The sequence below is a fragment of the Oryx dammah genome, unplaced genomic scaffold (assembly GCF_014754425.2).
Source record: "Oryx dammah isolate SB20612 unplaced genomic scaffold, SCBI_Odam_1.1 HiC_scaffold_4, whole genome shotgun sequence".
Taxonomy (NCBI): Eukaryota; Metazoa; Chordata; class Mammalia; order Artiodactyla; family Bovidae; genus Oryx; species Oryx dammah.
In genome coordinates, this window is record NW_024070188.1 from 86,945,936 (window position 1) to 86,957,515 (window position 11,580).

Here is an 11,580-nt window from a genome sequence, read left to right on the forward strand (position 1 = left end):
GGATTCTCCAGGAAAGAATACCGGAGTGGGTTGCCGTGCCCTCTTCTGACCCAGAGATCAAATCCTCATCTCTCTTCCCTCGCCTGCATTGGCAGGAAGGTTCTTTACCTCTAGTGCCAGCTGGGAAGCCCCACTTACACTCTATATATGCTATCAAGAAATGGAGGAGGGACACCGTGGCGGCCTGAAGATGAGGTCGCAGGCACAGCTCCCAGCCGCGACCATGGCGGAGAGGCCCGAGGACCTAAACGTGCCCAATGCCGTCATCACCAGAGTCATCAAGGAGGCGCTCCCGGACGGTGTCAACATCTCCAAGGAGGCCCGGAGCACCATCTCCCGCGCCGCCAGTGGCTTCGTGCTGTAGGCCACATCCTGGGCCAACAACTTTGCGATGGAAGGGAAATGCGAATGCCCGCGATGTGCTGTCAGCCATGGAGGAGATGGAGATTCAGCGGTTCATTACCCCGTTAAAAGAAGCTCTGGAAGCTTATAGGAGGGAGCAGAAAGGCAAGAAGGAAGCTTCAGAGCAAAAAAAGAAGGACATAGACAAAAAAACAGATTCGGAAGAGCAGGCCAAGAGCAGGGATGAGGACAATGATGAAGATGAGGAAAGGCTGGAGGAAGAAGAACAGAATGAAGAGGAGGGCGTGGACACCTGAGGAGCGTGGGGAGACGCCGCTCGGAAGGAACCACGCGAAAACCTGGGACACGTTTGTGTGAAGCCTGTTCTGGCTGGGCAGAGTAGTCTTAGGCAGAAGAGCCTGAGAAGATTGAAATAAAAACTGAATTATCATCAGGGTTATCATCAAAGCCAGGGCTTCCCAGACTCAGAACATCTGAGTAGCAGAATCCTGTTTTGCTTAATCAGTCTCCAGGTTATAACTTTTTGGCAAGAGGGATTCTGAATGGCTAATTGGTCAGTTCGACCTTTTTTGTTTACATACACATATAGTTAGGCAATTGGTGATCCCCAGTTCCCTCCCTGCCCCCCAGAAAAGTAGTAACAACTTCCATGCTGCCAACTGTGTCCCAGATCACAGAGGCAGTTAAGGCTCAGGAAAAATTGGGGTTTGATCGCAGTCAACCTATTTAATTATACAGTATTTGGCAATACTAGCTTATTTCACGTGATCAGAGTGGCTTAGCTATAGGAAACTACTAAAAAGGTTGAAGAGAACAATGAAATCTGCTGTCTCTTCACTTGACAGTAACATTAATTGAATTTTGTTTTCTACAGACCCACTTGGCTTAGAGCCCTTCTATAGTGCCTGTAGGCATGTAACCTGCTTGGGAGGCTACCTTCTAGGCACATTGTTTTCAAATCCACAGAGTAGAATTAGTTAAGCAAGGTTGCCAATGTCTTACTCTTATAAAACAGATGGTTTAGTTTTAAATGCACCTCACTGCCTGCCACTGTACAGCTTCAGGATTTGTCATCACCTCCTGGAGGGTATAAAATTCCAGGTTTTCGTGTCCCGTAGTCCATCTTGCAGATTTGTGACTATGGCTTTTCATTTTTCCAATTCATGACAAGTTCCGAACTTCATTTCTTCTAGGCACAGCTTTCTCCCTCTGTGCTTCTCACCACCTGTCTCTGTCCTGCCTTTCCTCTGCTCCCCACTCCCACTTTCTCTGTCCCTCTTTTTTTTTTCACTTTTGCCAGCCCAGGAACTTGGATGACCTGCAATATCCCAGAGCATGGGTTCCTCTGATTCCCTAGTTCCAATCTCATGTCTTAAAACGGATTCTGTAAACCTCTGTGACCCATGAGCGAAATCTGATGGTGCTCAGGAATTTACTTCCTCCCCTAACCCATCCCCTCAACTGCTTCCAGGTATCTCTGTCGACCTTTCCAGGTGTTCTTCTCTTTCCATTTGGTGCTCCAAGCACTTTTTGTTGGTCTCTTTAAGTTGAGTGCTTGGAGGCTGAAAGGTAGTGAAGTGTAGTTTGACACTGTTGATTTGTTAAATGAGTACAGTGGAAAGTTTGTTGATAATTGAGTGAAGAATATTGAGAAAATTATAATGCTTTGTATAATAAAAAATATTATTGTTAAAAGAAAAAAGAAATGAAGACCACACACGCAATTCTTTCTTTAATTTTAGCAAGTGTATATATACAGTTTATATATCATAAAATTCACCCATTTAAAATATAGAGTTCCATGGGTTTTCAGTACATTCACAAAGTTTTACAACCTATAACTAATTTTAGACCATTTTCATCATCTCGTCCCTTAAAAGTCTCTATCCCTATTATTGGTCACTGTCCAACTCTCCCCCTTCCCCAGCTGCTGGAAACCACCAATTTATTTTTCTCTATGTATTTGCCTTTTCCAGACATTGCACATAAGTGGAATCATACAATATGTTGTCTTTTGTGACTGGATTATTTCACAACACCTACAAGTGGAATTTCAAGCTCATATGGTAACTTTATGTGTATCCTTTTGAAAAATAAAGCTATTTTTCAAGTGCTATACTATTTTACATCCCCATCAGCAAAGTATGAGGGTTTGAATTTCTTCCCAACCTAGCCAGCTGGTTTTACTGTTTATCTTTTCTTATTGTAGCCATCCTAGTGTATGTGAATTGGGATCAATCCCATTGTGATTTTAACCTGTATTCTTCTATAATATAGGCCAATGATACTTTCACCTGTCTATTATAATTTGCCTATTTCCATTGAAGAAATAATTATTAAAATCATTTGCTCATTTTAAACTGCTTTACATATTGCTGAACTCACTAGCTCTAATAATTTTATTGTGGAATCCTTAGAACTATCCATATATATATAAATACAAAATTATATAATCAGCCAATAGAAATAGTCACACATCATCCCATCTTCCCTTTCAAACTTAATGCCTCCTGTTTCTTTTTCTTGCCTAATTGCATTGGCTAGAACATTCAATGCAATGTTAAGTAGAAGAGGTGATAGCAGACACACTAGTTTGGTTCTTTATCTTAGAGGGAAAGCATTCAGATTTTCCCCATTAAGTATATTAACTTTGGGGCTTCCCCAGATGTCCTTTACCAGGTTAAGAAAGTCTCCTTTATTCCTAGTTTGTTGACTGCTTTATCATAAAAGCATATTAGGTTTTTGTATCTATTGACATGTTCATGTGGTTTTGTCCATTGTTCTATTAATATGATGTATTGCATTGATTGATTTTCAGATGTTGAAACAACATTCTTATCCAATGACAAGTCCCACTTGGTCATGGTATATAATTATTTTATATGTTGCTTGATTTGGCTTGAAGGGTATATAATCATCCTATATGCCTCTTGATTTAGCTTGCATATAATCATGTTATATGCTGTGTGTTCAGGAAATTGTATTATTTTTATTCATAAGTGATACTGGTATGTTTGCTTTTATTGTGTTGTCTGTCTGGATTTGACATCAGAATAATACTAGTCTCACAGAATGAAAAGAGAAGTGTTCTCTTTTTCTACTTTTTTGGTAAGGTTTGTGACGCTGATATTAAGTCTTAAAATGTTTGGCAAAACCAGCAATGAAGTCCTTTAGGCTGGGGTTTTCTTTGTGGTAGATTTTCCTTTAGTAACTCAGTTGCTAGGATCAGTCTTTTCCAATTATCCATTTATCCATTTATTTTCAGCCAGTTTCACTAGTCTTTGTCTTTATCAGAATCTGTGCATTTCATCTAAGTTGCCTACTTCATTGCCATCTTTTGTTTATAGCATTTCTTAAATCCTTTTCACTTCTGTGAGGTCAGTAGTGGTGGCAGATCTTTTATTCCTAATTTTAGTAACCTGAGTTTTCTCTCACATTTTCTTCCACTCTAATGGGTATGTCCAACATAAGCACATGTAGATGGGCACCAAAACTCATAGAAAAGACATGTGTAATGTCCCTCAATTTGGGTTTATGTGACATTTTCTCATGACAAATAAATTGTGATGTGTGGTAAGAAATTGTGTAATACATAGGAGTATTACAAATCAATAAAAATGAGCAAACTACCTTGACCTAAAACAACCAGAGTGAAACCTACAGCATCATAATAAGAGAAAGAAGTAAGATATAAAAAATACATATGTATGATTCCTTTTGTGTTAGATTAAAAACAAGAAGTATTAATCCATCATATTAGAAGTGTAATTTGTTATTCACCTGTGGGAAGGAAGGCCTCCTCAACAACTATTTTGCCTTTTTGCATTTCTAAATTCTCCAAGCCAGGCTTCAACAGTATGAGAATCATGGATTTCAAGATGTTTAAGCTAGATTTAAAAAAAGAAGAGGAACCAGAGATCAAATTGCCAGCATCCATTGAATCATAGAAAAGGCAAGAAAATTCCAGAAAAACATCTACTTCTGCTTCATTGACTATGCTAAAGCCTTTGACTGTGTAGCTCACAACAAAGTGTAGAACACTCTTAAAGAGACGGGAACACCAGACCACCTTACCTGCCTCCTGATCTGTATGCAGGTCAAGAAGCAACAGTTAGAACCAGACACGGAACAAGAGACTGGTTTCAAATTGAGAAAAGAATACATCAAGGCTGTATATTATCACCCTGCTTATTTAACTTATAGGCAGACTACATCATGTGAAATCCCGGGCTGAAGCACTAACTGGAATCAAGATTGCTGGAGAAAATATCAATAACCTCAAATAAGCAGATGACACCACACTTATGGCAGAAAGTAAAGAGAAACTGAAGAGCCTCTTGATGAAAGGGAAAGAAGAGAGTGAAAAGCTGGCTTAAAACTCAACATTCAAAAACTAAGACCATGGCATTGGGTCCTTTCACTTCATGGACAATAGATGAGGAAACAATGGAAAAAGTGACAGAATTTATTTTCTTGGGCTCCAAAATCACTGCAAATGGTGACTGCAGTCATGAAATTAAAAGATGCATTCTCCTTGGAAGAAAAGCTATGACCAAACTATACAGCATATTTAAAAAGCAGAAACATTACTTTGCCGACAAAGGTCCATCTAGTCAGAGTTATGGATTTTCCAGCGGTCATGTATGGATGTGAGTTCAGTTCAGTCACTCAGTCGTGTCCAACTCTTTGTGACCCCATGAACCGTAGCAGGCCAGGCCTCCCTGTCCATCACCAACTCCCAGAGTTCACCCAAACTCATGTCCATTGAGACGGTGATGCCATCCAACCATCTCATCCTGTCGTCCCCTTCGCCTCCTGCCTTCAATATTTCCCAGCATCAGGGTCTTTTCAAATGAGTCAGCTCTCTTCCTCAGGTGGCCAAAGGATTGGAGTTTCAGCTTCAACATCAGTCCCTCCAATGAACACCCAGGCTGATCTCCTTTAGAATGGACTGGTTGGATCTCCTTGGAGTCCAAGGGACTCTCAAGAATCTTCTCCATCACCACAGTTCAAAAACATCAATTCTTTGGTACTCAACTTTCTTTATAGTCCAAATCTCACAACCATACATGACCACTGGAAAAACCATAGCCTTGACTAGACGGACCTTAGTCAGCAAAGCAATGTCTCTTCTTTTTAATATGCTGTCTAAGTTGGTAATAACTTTCCTTCCAAGGAGTAAGCATCTTTTAATTTCATGGGTGCAATCACCATCCGCAGTGATCCTGGAGCCCAGAAAAATAAAGTCTGCCACTGTTTCCACATCTATTTGCCATGAAGTGATGGGACTGGATACCATGATCTTAGTTTTCTGAATACTGAGCTTTAAGCCAATTTTTTGACTCTCCTCTTTCACTTTCATCAAGAGGTTCTTTAGTACTTCACTTTCTGCCATAAGGGTGGTGTCATCTGCATATCTGAGGTTATTGATATTTCTCCCAGCAATCTTTATTCCAGCATGTGTTTCCTACAGCCCAGCATTTATCATGTTGTACTCTGCATATAAGTTAAATAAGCAGGGTGACAATATACAGCCTTGCTGTACTCCTTTTCCTATTTGGAACCAGTCTGTTGTTCCTTGTCCAGTTCTAACTGTTGCTTCCTAACCTGTATATAGATTTCTCAAGAGGCAGGTCAGGTGGTCTGGTATTCCCATCTTTTTCTGAATTTTCCACAGTTTATTGTGATCCACACAGTCAAAGGCTTTGGCATAGTCAACAAAGCAGAAATAGACGTGTTTCTGGAACTCTCTTGCTTTTTCCATGATCCAGCGGATGTTGGCAATTTGATCTCTGGTTCCTCTGCCATTTCTAAAACCAGCTTGAACATCTGGAAGTTCACAGTTCATGTATTGCAGAAGCCTGGCTTGGAGAATTTTGAGCTTACTTTACTAGCATGTGAGATGAGTGCAATTGTGCGGTAGTTTGAGCATTCTTTGGCATTGCCTTTCTTTGGGATTGGGATGAAAACTGACCTTTTCCAGTCCTGTGGCCACTGCTGAGTTTCCAAAATTTGCTGGCATATTAAGTGTAGCACTTTCTCAGCATCATATTTTAGAATTTGAAATAGCTCAACTGGAATTCCATCGCCTCCACTAGCTTTGCTTCTAGTGATGCTTCCTAATGCCCAACTGACTTCACATTCCAGGATGTCTGGCTCTAGGTAAGTGGGAGTGATTACACCTTCATGATTATCTGAGTCGTGAAGATCTTTTTTGTACAGTTCTTCTGTGTATTCTTGCCACCTCTTCTTAATATCTTCTGCTTCTGTTAGGTCCATATCATTTCTGTCCTTCATTGAGCCCATCTTTGCATGAAATGTTCCCTTGGTATCTCTAATTTTCTTGAAGAGATCTCTAGTCTTTCCCATTCTGTTGTTTGCCTCTATTTCTTTGTATTGATCACTGAGGAAGGCTTTCTTATCTCTCCTTGCTATTCTTCGGAACTCTACATTCAAATGGGTGTATCTTTCCTTTTCTCCTTTGCTTTCCATTTCTCTCCTTTTCACAGCTATTTGTAAGCCCTCCTCGGACAGCAGTTTTGCTTTTTTGCATTTCTTTTGCTTGGGGATGGTCTTGCTCCCTGTCTCCTGTACAATGTCACAAATGTGAGAGTTGAACTATAAAGAAAGCTGAGCACTGAAGAATTGATGGTTTTGAACTGTGATGTTGGAGAAGACTCTTGAGAGTTCCTTGAACTACAAGAAGATCAAACCAGTCAATCCTGAAGGAAATCAGTCTTGAATATTCCTTGGAAGGACTAATGCTGAAGCTGAAACTCCAATACTCTGGACACCTGATGCAAAGAGCTGACTCATTGGAAAATTCCCTGATGCTGAGAAAGATTGAAGGCAAGAGGAGAAGGGAACAATAGAGGATGAGATGGTTGAACAGCATCACTGGCTCAATGGACATGATTTTAAGCAAGTTCCAGGAGTTGGGGTTGGACAGGGAAGCCTGGCGTGCTGCAGTCCATGGGGTTGCAAAGACTCAGACATGACCGAGCAACTGAACTTAACTGAATGGGGAGGAAAGGAGTGCGAGTCTACACAACATGAAGGGATCTGATATGAATAATGTTTAATTTCAAGCCCTGGACAGAAGACACCTAGGTTTGCTCCCATGCGATGAGACATTCTGTATGGTTATGAGTTGTCACTATTTTGAGGGTTGGTTATCTGGCAATGGAAAACTATAACATTGTTAGTATGAATTCATAGTCTTAGAAATTTATCCCATTAGCTCTTATCATATATATTATTATCGCAATATCTTCCCATAGGCAAACAATTCCAAACCTGATTTTATGACATTGCTACTCTTGCCAGTTATTTCAAGAGCATGTTAGGGTATTTCAAAGATCCTCAAAATTAAATTATATTAAATTTCTTTGAAATTCAAAAAGTATGCAAATATTATAGTTTTAGGAGACAATGAGACTATCGCAAAATTCCACAAAGAATTTGAATTTCATGTCTTGAACAGTGGAATGCACTGCTTTAAAAGAATGGAATTCTTGTTCAAGCAAATATTGATGGAGTCAAATTTTCCAAGGTGATTTTATGGTACTAGCAACTTCCGTAAATGTTCTGGGATAAAATATTGAATTAGTATTATTATCCTTTCGTGTGTCATTAGATGTTTAATGAATGTTCCTTTACATCGATAACAATGGACACTGTTATCCTGGTAGACATATAAAAGAAACCATTATCTCACCGCTTTAATATCCTTCTTCATTTTAGTTCTCTTAAAATCCTTCTAGAAGAAAAATGCGTAGACCTCTTTTCATCCTTTATGCCTCTCTAGGGCTTACATTAGTGGCTAATTGCCGCATCTTGTTTTATCTGCTTTGGTCCACAGAGATCAAAGACCTTTCTGTGACTTTACTTCCATAATGCCAAGCATAAATTGCTATTTATTAGTAACATATATAATGAGCCAGCATTGTCAAGGGGAAATTTCTCTTAGATGGGAAAATTTGCATAAAAACAGATGTTTGCATTTTAGTTCTAGGGGATATGGCTACTCTTATCTATGCCAGAGTTAAAATACAAAAACAACAAAATAAAAATGTGATGGGAAAATTAATGCACTAGCTAATACACAATATGCCCTGCTCTAACCCTCAATAAACTACCAAGAATCAGCTATTACAGTAAGTTAGATAAAAATAATATTGTTCTAATAGCAACGGGTCAGAGTAGCCTTCATGTAGAACCCACAGACTTGAGGGTATTCTGAATTATGATATTCCTGGAAACTTTGTCATAAATTTCATTTTGTGGGATTTTGAAATATACTCCAATGAAATTTATGCAGACTTATGTTTTCCACATGTGTGTATGTCTCATTCTCTCTCACCTTACAGCTCTCCTGTCCATTGTAAAATGGAGTATTTTCTGGGAAATTGAGGTCTCTCTGGTCTGTCAGGATAGCAAACAAAAAAACTGACAAGGTATTTCCACTAAACAGTGTATGACAAGCTAGTCTAATGAAGTATGGCAATTTTTGTCACACATCAGTGACCTTACAAAAGTTACCCATTCCTCTTATAGAAACAAATTACATTCTGCTTGATATGCTTTCTAGTTTCTGAAACAGAAAAAAATAAATAAACACAGAGATCACTCACTGGCAGAGTCATTCCCACACTGTGCCATCTGCTACAATCCATTAATGCCCCTTGAGAGCTGTCGTGACTGCAGTTTGTGTGGTGATCTGTGCGTGTGCATACGTGTTTGTGTTCATGGGAATGTGTGAGCCTGTTTGTGCCTGTCTCTGCTGTTATGCGTGTATGCACTTAATTATATTTTAGAAGAAGAAGAGAAGAGGAATCTTTCCTCTTTTAATCTGGAAAAAAACAAGCTGTATTTTCCAGTGGTCATGTATGGATGTGAGAGTTGGACTACAAAGAAAGCTGAGTGCTGAAGAATTGATGCTTTTGAACTGTGGTGTTGAAGAAGATTATTGAGAGTCCCTTGGACTGCAAGGAGATCCAACCAGTCTCCTGTAGATCCATGCATCCTAAAGGAGATCAGTCCTGGGTGTTCATTGGAAGGACTGATGTTGAAGCTGAAACTCCAATAGTTTGGCTGCCTGATGCGAAGAGCTAACTCATTGGAAAAGACCCTGATGCTGGGAAAGATTGAGGGCAGGAGGAAAAGGGGATGACAGAGGATGAGATGGTTGGATGGCATCATCGACTCAATGGACATGAGTTTCAGTAAACTCCAGAACTGAACTGAGGCAAATATATATTTAATATTCTTCATACTTTGTTCTATCTTTGGAAACAAAGAGAAGAAATGTAGGGTTTTTTAAATCACTTTTTTTTTTTTTTTTGGTATCACCATGTGGCTTGTGGGATCTTAGTTCCCCCAGTTAGTTCAGTGAGTTCAGCCGTTCAGTCATGTCCAACTCTTTGTGACCCCATGGACTGCAGCACGCCAGGCTTCCCTGTCCATCACCAACTCCCGGAGCTTGCTCAAACTCATGTCCATTGAGTCAGTAATGCCATTTAACCATCTCATCCTCTGTCATCCCCTTCTCTTCCTGCCTTCAATCTTTCCCAGCATGAGGGTCTTTTCCAATGAGTCAGCTCTTTGCATCAGGTGTCCAAAGTATTGGAGTCTCAGCTTCAGCATCAGTCCTTCCAATGAACACTCAGGACTGATTTCCTTTAGGATGGACTGGTTGGATCTCCTTGCTGTCTAAGAGACTCTTAATTCCCACACCAGGGATCAAACCCACAGCTTCGGCATTAGACAGTGGATTCTTAACATCTGGACCACCAGGGAAGTCCCAAGAAGGGTAGGATATTTCTGGTGGCATTTTCTGAAAAAGACAGCGGAATCGTGATTTCTACAACTCACTGATCCATGGCTGCTTGCTCACCACTTTCAATAGAAACTTAATAATTTTTGCTTTTCTTCTCTGCTTGTGTCTTTCAGTTCAGTTCGGTCGCTCAGTCGTGTCTGACTCTTTGCTGTCTCTACTTCTGTGAATTTTCATACTGGTGAAGTCATAAAAGGAAAGAAAAATTGCACATTAATATAGTGTACCTCTTTGCTGAATGTCTTTAGTTTTTATTTCAGCTCTCTGGGCTCTGAATACAAGTCACCCATCCATGTGAAATGACTCCTCTGTCTGCTTAATCTTCTGTAGATAAGACTGAGTGCCCTGCCATACATCTAATATCAGAGTTCTAGTGTGGAGTCCAGATGGCTTGGGTGTGTCCCAGCATGGGAAATAATGAGGGTGCTTTTGTTTTCTTTTGTTTGTGTTATTGCCATTTTAGTATAACGGGATCCAAATGGAAAATGGGGGCAAACAGCAAATTCCCACTGGCTATCAACTTTATCTGTGGCTCAGATCATGAACTCCTTGTTACCAAATTCAGACTTAAATTGAAGAAAGTAGGGAAAACCACTAGACCATTCAGGTGTGACCTAAATCAAATCCTTTATGATTATACAGTGGAAGTGAGAAATAGATTTAAGGGCCTAGATCTGATAGATAGAGTGCCTGAAGAGCTATGGACGGAGGTTCATGACATTATACAGGAGACAGAGATCAAGACCATCCCCATGGAAAAGAAGTGCAAAAAACCAAAATGGCTGTCTGGGGAGGCCTTACAAATAGCTGTGAAAAGAAGAGAGGCGAAAGGCCAAGGAAAAAAGGAAAGATATAAGCATCTGAATGCAGAGTTCCAAAGAATAGCAAGGAAGGATAAGAAAGCTTTCCTCAGTGATCAATGCAAAGAAATAGAGGAAAACAACAGAATGGGAAAGACTAGAGATCTCTTCATGAAAATTAGGGATCCCAAGGGAACATTTCATGCTCGATAAAGGACAGAAATGGTCTGGACCTAACAGAAGCAGGAGATATTAAGAAGAGGTGGCAAGAATATATAGAAGAACTGTGCAAAAAAGATCTTCACAACCCAGATAATCACGATGGTGTGATCACTCACTTAGAACCAGACATCCTGGAATGTGAAGTCAAGTGGGCCTTAGAAAGCATCACTAGAAGCAAAGCTAGTGGAGGTGATGGAATTCCAGTTGAGCTATTTCAAATTCTAAAAGATGATACTGTGAAAGTGCTCCACTCAATATGCCAGCAAATTTGGAAAACTCAGCAGTGGCCACAGGACTGGAAAAGGTCAGTTTTCATCCCAATCCCAAAGAAAGGCAATGCCAAAGAATGCTCAAACTACC

At 40.0% G+C, this 11,580-nt stretch overlaps 1 pseudogene; it reads left to right on the top strand.

Moving 5' to 3' along the window:
- The first annotated feature begins 209 nt into the window (after window positions 1–209).
- Window positions 210–848, top strand: LOC120862986 (annotated as a pseudogene).
- Window positions 849–11,580: the final 10,732 nt, after the last annotated feature.